An 11,712-nucleotide genomic window follows, 5' to 3' on the forward strand; every position below is an offset into this window, starting at 1 on the left:
GCCCCGCCGCGTCCCGCCGCCGGCGCCACCTGACGCCGGCCAGCCCCCCGACGCCCGGCACGGCCCGGCAAAAATGCCGCGGGGCGGCGGCGAGCCCCGGGGGGGTGGCGCGGGGGTGGCGGGACGGCGGCGGGGGCGCTACGGGAGCCCGGCGATTTTTGGGGGGCCGAAAGGGCGGGCGGGCGCGCTGCGGATCTGACAGGACCTGCCCGTATATGTCTAATATAAAGACCATTTCCTGCGGCGCGAGGGGCGCTGCTCGTCCGCGCGCGCGCCCGGCGGGGCCGCCCGCTGCGCTCCCACCGCCCTCCCCGAGCCCCGACCCGATCCCACCGCCCGGCACCGCGGGGCGGACAGCGGGGGCTGCCACCCCTCCCGCCCCCCCTCCCCTCCTCCCGGCGGCTGCCCGCTGAGGGGCGGGCGGTAGGCGCGCGTCCCTAATTTATTTATCGCTGTTTCCCCGAGAAAGGATGGAAAGTGGGTTATCGATTATATAAACACATCAATATTCATGGCGCTGCGTGGAGGGACGCGGCTCGGCCGGAACAGGCAGCGCGGCCGGGGGAGGGGGAGCGCGGCGGCTGCGATGGGTGGGCGCGCAGCGAGACGTGCCGGGGCGGGCGCGGAGGGGCCGGGGCAGCGGGCAGGGGATGGAGCGGGGCGGCCCCTTTACCTGCGCCCCACCCGCCCCCCGCGGCCACACCGCACGTCGGGAGAGCCTCGGGCTTTGCGCATCTCGCGCAGCCTCCGCGGTCTCTGCGCGGGCAGCTCCGGCCACCGCCAGGAGCATCAGCCGCGGGGAGCCCCGGCCGGGGAGAGTGGCAGGCTGCGCTCCGGACTCCGCACCGGCGCAAGGTCCGCCCGCAGCGTCGGGCACGGAAAGTTCCATCGGGGCCCCGGAGCCGCAGCCCCGCAGGTAGATGCCGCTGCGGCCGGAGGGCTGCGCGGCCCCTCCGCCCCCCCGGAGCACCCTCCGCCCATCTCCGGACTCTGGGGGGGAACCTTGTCCTAATCGCCGTTTTCCCCCGGCAGCCAACCCCGACACCATGGGGCGGGAGGAAAGCGCTGCGAAGCGGGGACCGATCCTCCCCCTCCCCACGCGTCGTGCCTCAGTAGTGGTACTTTCTCCCCATTTTTTTGGCTCGTTGCCGTCCCGAGCCCCCTCCGGGGGCGCTGATCCCGGGGGCGTACCGGGGGGTAAAGAGGGAGGGCGGGCACACGCTCGGAGCAGCCTCAGCGGGGCGCAGTGAAAGGGAAGCAAATAAATAATTAATCAGGCAAATAAACAGACGAGCAAATAAATAAACAGATGAATGAGATCGTTAATAATGACGCCGGCGGTGACGTCAGCGCCGCGTGCATCACGACACAGCGCGCGCCGCGGGGGGCAGCAACAAGTGCGGGCGGCGGCGCCGCGGGGGCGCCCCCTGGCGGGCGGCTGTGGGGCGGGCGGCGGTGTGGGAACAGCGGGGATAGCGGGACAGCGGTGCTGGAGCTGCGGTGCGGGAACAGCAGTGCGGGAATAGTGGGGATGACGAGACAGTGGGAACAGCAGTGCGGGGACAGAGGTGCGGGGACAGCGAGGCAGCGGGACAGCGGAAATAGTGGGTGCAGCAGGACAGCGGGAATAGCAGAACAGTGGGAATACCGGTGTGGGAACAGCAGGACAGCCAGAACAGTGGGACAGAGGGACAGTGGGAACAGCAGTGGGGGAACAGGGGGACAGCAGTGCGGGACAGTGGGACCAGCAGTGCAGAGCAGTGGTGCGGGACAGTGCAGGGCTGTTGGGGACGGTTGGTGCACAAATCCTGCTGGGCACGAGGGGCCACCCCGCTGTGAGCCCTGGTGTGATGTTCGGTGACCAGGAATGAGGAGAAACCTGTGCGAGGTGTGGGCAAAGGTTCGCTTGGCCTTGGGCAGTGGGAACAGAGCAACATGGGAATTTAGGCAAGGTTTGCACTGGCATCACACAGGTGAGGAATCCATCCCGACATCCTCTGTGCTGGGGTCTGGCTGGGCAGCTGTTGCAGGCTCCACTGGGAGGCTGGGTGCTTCTCCAGAAGGAGGCTGCTTTTCTACTGGTTGTCCTGGAGGAATTACCAAATCCTTCCAGTTTTTAGAGGTTTCATCTTTCCTGTCCTGTATCCTTCTGGAATACCCCGAGTGCCTGTCTGGTTTGTGGCCTCACAGTCTCTTGGCTGTAGAGGGGTGAAAAGGCTGTGAGCACCAGGGGAGAGCTGAGATGCTGGATGGGGCAGGTGCGGAGCCAGTGGGTACCAGTGCTTGGACTTCCACCTCGCATAAGTTCAGCTTGGATGGGCAAAATGGGCAGAACAGCTAAGGAGAGCTGGAAATACCAGCCCTTTTGGCCACTAAAGTCTGTCACTTTGTGCTTGGGAGCTCAGTCCCCTGAAGGAAGGATGTTTGGCAGGGGCTGGGTAGGTATGGGAGGTGATGCAAGTGGGACCCACACCTCGACACATCCCCACAAATCAGGGAGTGCTGCTCCGTTTCACCCCCAGCGAACTCTGGGACAGAATAACTTGCATTTCTTCAGCAATTCACCTTTGTTTCCACTGACCTTGGCATGTTTAATCAGGGTTATATTCTCACACAGATAAAACTGTCCTCAAACAATTGTGACAATATATTGGGCACCAACAGGTTTTTATTTGTTTATTCGTTTTCTTTGTCTCAGGCAGGTAGGGCTGCTCCTTTCTCACAATATATAAGCAAATCAAAGAGAACTACCCACCTCTGTGCCCAAATCCCTCTGCTTCTATGCCAGCAGCTGGGGCCCAGGCATTGTTGGCAGCTTCGGTGTTGACCCTGAGCTCCCACCCACTGCACAGAGAATCACTCGTGGTTCTGAGAGTTGCAGAGCCCAATTTTTCCCACCAGCCACAGTCTTCTCCAAGCCTCCCTCCAAGCCACGGTGTTATAACCACTATTAAGAAGGTGGTGAGGCTGGATAACCAGGCAAGGGCATGTTTTGGTCCTCTCAGCAGGGATTGCTTATCCATGCAGGACATGGGGAGGCAGGGGTTATGCAGGATGGCCCAAGCCACCAGTACACGCATTGAGCTCCTCCAGGACGCCACCTAACTGCCAGTTCTAGAGGAGCTCAGTATCTGTGGGTCAGGGGAGGGGGCACAGCATGAGCAAAAGGAGAGTTTACCCTCTGTCCCCAGAGCTCCAGCCCTTGGTGTTGCTTCATCTAGTGCTGCTGGATGGTAGGACAATCAGCATCCTGCTTAAGTTTCTAGTTGGTAGCATTTGGAATGGGATAGCAACAGAGGTTGTGGCAGCATAGAAGAGCACATATTCCCAGCAGTGAGGGTATGTGTACTCATCGTTGCTCTGACATCAACTGTAGAGGAGCCTTCTCCCCCTGAAAAACTCTTTATACTTCAAAATAATAAATAAAAATAATACAGAGCCTGTTTGTAGCAGAAATTGAAATTCCACATATTATCAAATGCTGGATTTTTTCCTGCAGGCACTGGATAGGTTTCTTCATATGAAGATTTTCTAACTTTCTCTGGCCAAAAGAAATGTGCAAAATGTTGTAATGTTTCTGTGCTTTCCTTTGCACATTCCAGGCTTTTGCTTAAGCTTCTCATAAAAGGCTATTTTCAGTGGAAGGAAGAAAAAAAAAGGCAGCCTACAGTATACTGAGTCAATAAAGTAATGCAAACCCATAAAACACAGCAATGATAACAACAGAAGATCAGTAGATTACAAAGGAAATAAGAGGGGGATCAAACAGAGCAGTAGCTGGAAATGACTGCATAGAAGCCAAAATAAGACTGGTCCTAATAAACAACCAAAGTTGAAATCAAAAAAGCATTTGAAGCGTTAATTTATTAAATAACTTTATTTTCGTGCCTTACAATTAAAAATAGTTGTGGTCAGGCATGTTGGGAGACAGGAAGCAATTAGAGTCTTCAAGCCCGGCTTTGTGCTTAGAAGGGAACGCAGCCTGACCCACGCTGCGAGGGGGCTGTGCCTGCACGGGGGGGGGCCAGCCATGCTGGGGGGTACTCCACTTCAGTTGGTGATTTTCTACTCAGAGCTTTTGCCTTCCAGCCTTTTAAGACACAGAGAAGTTTTACAGGGAGTGTCCAGGGTGGGAGGTGGAGTCACGGTGGGGCTGTGAGGGCGACGCCAGCCCCTGCTCCCGCTCAGCACATGGGGTGGGATGCACAGCCCTGTGAAACTGCCATGAGGCCTCGTGTTTACTCTAGCAGGTTTTGGGATCAGTCTCTCACTTTGGAAGCCCTTTAGATCAGATGTATGAATCACCAGTTCAAAGGATTAATAATACCAGGAGTCAGAGCATTTATCTTCCCATAAGAAGATCCACCAGCCCAAATCAGTGACCAAACTGAGTAGAAAACCCTACACGAGATCAGCTTTCAAAACCCAGCCTTCAATTCCTATGTGCATTTGGAGTTATTTTTATTTACCTTGCACTTCTTTTTGTCACCCTGACATCGTGTTTTTAACTCCTCTGTAGCACTGCTAGGAGCTCGCCTGGAATAAGCACCCCACTGCCCTAGAGCTCCTGGATCAGGCTGCGTAAGGAAAATTATCATCACTGAATATCAAGAGATTAATCAGTAAAAAAGTGACTGTGTTAGGACAGATCACCTCCACATGCAGAAACTAGGAAGATGCCCAGATGGTTGCAGAGTATTACGAGACAAGGAGTGAAGCCGTGGGATGGGAAGAGCCAATGCTTTGGTAGCCCCAAAAATATTTGCTTAACCCTCACGGTAACAGTATGATGCAGCAGCTGCTACCTGCTGCCTGGAAAGCTGGTTCCATGCAGAGGCACAGGGTGATGGGTCAGCTAAAACCAAGTCCACACCGTTTCTGCCTGATCGGTTGCTAACCAAGATACACTTTTCAGATGCTGTTAATTGAGTTTGATGAATTTTGCTCCGGTGGGACCTATTAGAGGCAAAAATACAAGTGACATCAGAGCCATAACTCATAAAAATCAAGTCCTTGAATTACATCTGAGAGCAATATGAAAATGCAAGTGGGATTTCAAATGGTATCAAATAACTTTCTGTCATACCTTATTAATACCACAGAGCTAATAGAAACAGCTATATTATCATCCCAATGTCATTATACATATATAATACACATGTGCGCATACACACAAACACTGTGTGTAATTATAACAACATTATTTTGTTCACACAGCCTGAAAAATGTGATTAGATGGTGGCTCTGAAATGGCAATATTCAATCAGGTATGACTTGTATATTGGCTCAGAGCACAGTCCTCTACTTATGTAAAATTATGCCTTGTTATGTGCAGCGGTAGCGTGGATGGCTGTGAAAGAAAAGAGGGAGCCGAGGCCATAGAGATCATTTCATCTTGTGTTGGAAGGGCTGAATTGTCATTTCAAAGCTGAAACACCATCACTGTCCAGCAAGAGATCCCCAGCTATCCTCTTCTGCCTGGATCACTTCAGAAAACATGCTAATTTATCTGCAAAAAATACCTGCCTTCTCAACAAATCCTGAATAAAATTTCTCACTGGAAATGTTCCTAAATGCGACCAAACTCTTTCTTTTATAATCATAAAGCTCAGAAGGGGATGCTACCTGGTAGGACTTTAGATGAACCTCAGTTTCCAAATGACGTGCAGGAAACACACACACCAGCCATTTCACATCCAGCTCCTGTCAAATAATTTACCTCAACGGTTTCCACTGAAAACATACATGTATATATATATATATATCTGCCTGCATGATGGGGATAGCGGGGGCTGGAAATATCACCGTAAGAATGCCAGGCCATATTTACCCAAGTCAGTGGTCAAAGTAAGTTGCTATTCTCGGTGTGCCAGATTTAAATCGGTTTAAGTAAACAAGCTGGCCTCTTTCCACTTAGCAAGTCTGAGCTGTTGTGGCTTTTTTTCTGAGAAAATTCCTTTTTTTTAATAGATTTGGTGAACTCCAGAGAAGGGTATGTAGCTATCACAGAGGGAGCAGCCAGTGCTGCTGGGGAGCAAGCCAGGGCAAGGTGGGCTCCCCAGGCAGGAGATGCACCAGCCAAACTCAAAATTTGCCTTTTTCCACCCTGCCCTCATGTGAAAGCGGGGGACTTCACCTCCTCATTGACTTTGCCTGCCTTGCTGATGCCTAAGCTCTTACTCCTGCTTGCCTGTTTTAGGATTGAGTTTTTCTGTTTTCCCCAGTTTGGTTTGTGCAAGGACATTTGACCTCTTGGTTATTGAGATCTTTTTTACCTAAACTAGGATGAGATGCAGTGATACAGAGAAAGGACTCCTGAGTTCCCCTGAGTACCTGCAGGGCTGGTGCGTCCACCATCACAACCTCATTCTTCCCTTTGCATGCAGATTTTTACCCTGGAAGTGCTAGCAGTGTCTTCTGCAGTTACTCCCATGTCTTCATCCTTTACCGGAGTTACAGATGTCACAAAACTGATGAGTCAATCATCTGGTACAGTTTAGCAACATTTAACCTTTCCTAAACTGTCTTCAAGCCATTCCCGCCTAAGTACGTAACCAAGGCAGCTCAGCAGACAACCTGCTGGGGACTGCCTGCACCTTGCCTCCTCCACGGTTTTGCCCGAAAAAGGCTTTTGGAATCTGGTGCCAAGTGGCAGCACAGAGGGAAATGAATCAGAATAGCTCCTGGTACCTCAACTCTACAGCCTTAAGGCTGCTTCTTGTCTTGCAAGACAAGTGGCTCAACAAGCAAGTGCTCCTATCTCCCAGGTCACTCTGGTCCCTAGCACTGGCATCAGGGGGGATGGACTTTTCTGCACCTTCTACTGAGCCAGCCCTACTATCATTAACTACAGATTACAAACACAAGATGCGTTTATAATCTGTAGTTATCCTGGAGAGGATGCAGAAATCATTCCTCCTCCTCTCCATCCAGGTACACACATCAAACTAAAACAGTAGAAGGGAAACAGAAGTGATCTGCAAGTCCAGCTTTGCCAAACACATGAGGTTATCCAGCCACTCTTTCCAGGGAGCAGGGATAGCTGCCATACCAGAGAGTCTTCTCCTCCTTTCCAGCTCCTCCTTTGCTTACCCTAGAGAGTGTTGGACACATTTCCGAAGTATAAGAATCTCTGAGGTCTAACCACCACGAATCCAAGCCCCTGGGGATGATAGTTGGTGGGGGTTTTTTTTAAATCCTCTTGAGAAACAGATGCTTTGGCTCATCTTCATTATACCTAGTCTGATTTATTTTAATTGCTCTGGGTATCCGGAGTACTACGATTGCATAATCTCATGCACATGCCTTTAAAAGGAAGCCTTGGCTGCAAAGCCAGAAAGGCAATGTTAAATACGGAAAAAGTACTATGCAAAGTCTCATTTATTTTGGAAATCACTGGAAAGAGTTCTACTGAAAATTCACAGCAAAACATATGCCACATTTGAATAATAACTTTGACAGGTGCTTTACCTAGCTTAGCAATAAAAAGGGCTTGAAAAATTGCAATCCCTCAAAAAGATTTCACTCCCAACCCCTGAATTTTGGTGAAACCAGAGGACAGAGGCAGACACAGGGAGGTGAGAGCTGTTTGCTGGGCACTGCGTGCCCTGGGGCAGTGCTTCCACCCCTACCAAAATAACCAGAAAACAGCAACAAAAGGGAAAACCCATTCTGAGCAGAGTCAGTGGGAACTACAGGCTCAGGACAGCCAGAAAGGAGGAGGTCTGATGAGATCTGCCCTTCCTGGGTTTAGGAATCCAGAGATTCATCTCAATAAAACAAAGCAGGGATAATAGGACTGCAGAGAAATACCTGAATATTATTCATTTGTGTTATCTGATACAGCGCACAAGATGCCAAATATTGTCTGCTTGGGAAGAAAAGGTCTGCAGAAACCTTCTTTCAGTTAGGAAACAATTAGTACTTAAGGTACTTTACAACTGAACTGAGAATAAGGCTTTATTTTAAAGTCAAGTCAATATGTTATCTGTTATTAAGATGCTGCTTTTCTGGAGAGGGATCCATGTCTTACCAAAAGCTTATTCTTTGTAATTTTTTAATTTATATCATTGAACAAATTAATACCTGCCATAAATACTGTCCCTGAAGCCAGTGGGGGTATTCTGTGAAAGAATTTGACAAAGAACTAAAAAAAGAACTCCAAACCCTGCTTTTTAGCTGTGGCTTTTTGATATGCTTTCCAGTCTTCTAGGAAAGGGAAAAGCAATGAGTTTTATAGGTTACCTACACTGTATTATTTAAAAACATGCAACTGAGATTTTGTTCTTGCAGGAAACGTAGTCAATTCATCCTCACCAGCCTCAATGTACACAGAGAAATGTTCATGTGTGCCCTGTGCCTCTGGGTACCCCCCAAATATCGAGGGGGTGATTAACCAAGAGCAAGCTCCACATGGTGCTGGGATCAGCAAACTCAGTAAACTTCACAGGGGAAGGAGGAGACCCATAATCATATCTGCTGATTTGAAAGGGGAACTGTGAGCAGTTTTCACTTGGTACTGTTTATCTGGGACTGAACCAGATCTGTATAGATTTGGCATTACCTATTTTCCATGCCAGGCTCTGGAAGCACAGTTGGTGCTACCATACCTGGCTGGCAGGTGCTTTGAGGGGCTGTGAGCAGGCAGCAGCACCACAATTCACAGGCTACACCTTTAAACGCCTACAAATTTACTTTGGGCTTGCAGATGATAATGAGATTCACGTTTGGGAGAAGGAGCCCATAGAGACTATCAGGAATATTAATGCTATCACAGAAGTTTATTACTGCCTGCATGTTGAGAAGTGGGTAAGGAAACCCTCTGGGCTTTGTTGTGCTACCAGCAATCATCATGCGAGATTTCTGTTCCTGGTTTTTCCACTGATAAGGTATGGGGGAAAAAACCTTCAAGAGTGGTCTTTCGGCAGTGTTTGGGATTTTAAGCCGTGTGGATGTTTCCACCACTGCCTTCTGCAAACCTCCATTTCTCGAACAAGAGCTGAGGGCTTTCCCTGTCCATCCCTTTCCGAAGATTTGCCATTTCTAGCTCAACAAACCCATGTGCCTTATGCTTGCAAAATTCCCACGTGCATCTGCCATCTCACAGAATTAAAGTAACCTATCAAGCGTGGGTCTACACAGCTGTTTTGTTCACATCAAGACAAGCCCTTCACTTCACTCCTCTGTTTCTCCTTGTGCTCCCATCTCCGTTCATGGAGAGGTACCCCCAGCACTGGATTCACAGTAGAAGCAACATGGTGCTGTTGCTTATTCAGATGCCAAGAAGTCATCAGCAATTGGTTTCACGAGGAATAAACCATCAAGATGCAAGCACAGGCTCTGGAAACCTGTCTCTGACATACCAGAAACCCTTCCTATACTTTCTTATCCTTCCCTTTCAATAGGGTAAGGGCTATAAAACCTTGTGCCTTTTATCTAGGTTGGGATCTGGTGCTGAGATCAGCCTTTCTCAATGTTTGCATTCTTTTAAAGCTCTTTATCCATTAAAGAAGGGAAAAAACGAAACGGAAAGGAAAAGCCCACACTCTGGCTGGCCAATGGGAGCAGAACCTCTCAGCACAATTCAGGGATGTGCCCGAGCAGGCAGCAGTGCCATGGAAATCAAGGGGCTGGTGGCAAGAGTGACGGGAAGAGGGATATACCTGGGAGGAGATCCATTTCTGCTGAAAGCTTCATTACGGCTCCTCTATCCAGGAGGTACAGATAAAGATGAAGCAGACTTCACTGATTTCATCACAAACCTGCCCACACCAGGTTCCAGAGGAGCTGCTGCACATGTGGGAAATTTGAACTGTATTTACATTTTGAAACAAATTACAGAACAGGCACTTGCTCCGATGGGTGCCCAGACTGCGATGAGGCCCCACAGGCTCCAGCTGCAGGTTGGGCAGGGGTGCCCTGCTGCCACCTTGCTGGAGGCAGAGCCAAAAGCACCAGCTCGTTTTTCCCAGGTGGCACAAGCCAGGCACAACCAGTTCCATTCCAAGAGGGTCACCAAACCCCACCAAAGTGCCCTTGGCACAACAGCACCTTTGCTGATGGACGTGGTACCCCATTGGTGTCCCCCAGCACAGACGTACCAAGAAACCTTTCCAATTACAGATGATACCTTAAATGGGTCTTAGTTAAACTCCAGCTGCTTGGTGGGCTTTGAGAAGTGTGGCATTGCTGCTGGAGGAGCTCCTGGTTGTTACATTTAAATAAAGATTCTGCTGAAAGTTCTGCTTAAAATCGCAATGCTTGCTGCTCAGGAAAGCATAGGTGATTCCCCCAGAGGCCTGGCCAGCAATCCTGCTCCTATTGTACAACATTATTGATTAATCAAAACTATTGCTCACAGCTGTTGCCTGATGGATAATGTCTTCGGTGTTTGCCTGCATATAATTATTTACTGCTTTATTGATGTTATTTATTTCTTAAGTATTGTTGGCTGTTTAATTATGTGAAACACAACTGCAAGTGTCTAAAAGTCATGGGAAAGGCTGCCCAGAGCTGAAATCTTTCAACCATAGACTCCAAAAATAAATCTAAATATAAAAATATTTTAGTCAGCCTTCTGAGCGAAGACCATCAAACTGCAAACACATTACATGTCATCTGGAGGCTGAGACACCAGAGTGCTATGTTCAGATAGATCTGTAATGCTGATTTGATTGCACATGGCAAAGGCCTTTTGCAGACTTGTAAATACATTTTATTAGATCTCCAAAACACATAAGAAAGACCCTTATTTTATTCTTGGTAGCTGAATGTTGGAAATAAACTAAAGTGAAAGTCTGATTTCCCAAAACTTACAGTCAGGAGTGTAGCACTAAACCTGCATTATATAGGAAAAACTGTTGTTTAAACATGTCTTAAAATGGCTTTTGGTGGTCTCTTTGCAAACACATGCTTCTTCTTCCCAGCACCCCCCATGACAAGTGTTATCCATGCAGGAATGTCCTGGGAAGGTGTCCTGAGGTGTTTCCCATTGGCCTTTGTTAACCTCTTCCTGTGATTGGGTATTCCTGTAAGCCCCTTGAGACTTCTAATTGGTTACTATGTGAATCCTCCTAAACCCTGTAAATGTAACATCCCCCACAATAAAGCCCTCTCTTGCCTCCTCTCCACACCCAGTGTCCTGTCTCCGTGCGGGCCATGGAGCCACGTGCGTGGGGGGAGGGGAGGGCACCTCTCCCCTCCAGGCTCAGGGACAGAAGAAAACCCTGAAGAAACCCCTGGAGTTCCCTTTCCCCATCCTTCAAGGCATCGGAATGGTTCTTCAGATGGAAATGGAACTAGAACTGGGCCACCCCACACCGTGGGTGGGGAAAGGGATCCAGACAGGAGGGCCTAAAGAAGCTCCTTTCAACAACCTGTTCCTGTGCCAAGGTCCATGGACTTTGCAGGCTGAATGCTGGCCCTGTACAGTGCCCCAGCGACAAACTGGAAGTCTCTCCAGGGGTTCCCTCCAGGCTCTCCCCTCTGCCCCCCAGCTCTTTGTGAGAGAAAAGGACTCAAGGGCCCCTGCACCCTCCCTGCCCCACCACCCCACTGCCCTCACCCTCCTCAGAAGCACCAGGCACAGCCACTGCAGCAGATCTGTGTCTGCCCTCACTGAATTAGGGAGCTGACATCTAGTCCTTGGATCAACATGGGACAAGAATGGATGTGCTGAGGTTTACTTAGCTTGTGATGTAAGACAAACTTTAA

Source organism: Corapipo altera, unplaced genomic scaffold, assembly GCF_003945725.1.
Source record: "Corapipo altera isolate COAL_440 unplaced genomic scaffold, ASM394572v1 53, whole genome shotgun sequence".
NCBI classification, from domain to species: Eukaryota; Metazoa; Chordata; class Aves; order Passeriformes; family Pipridae; genus Corapipo; species Corapipo altera.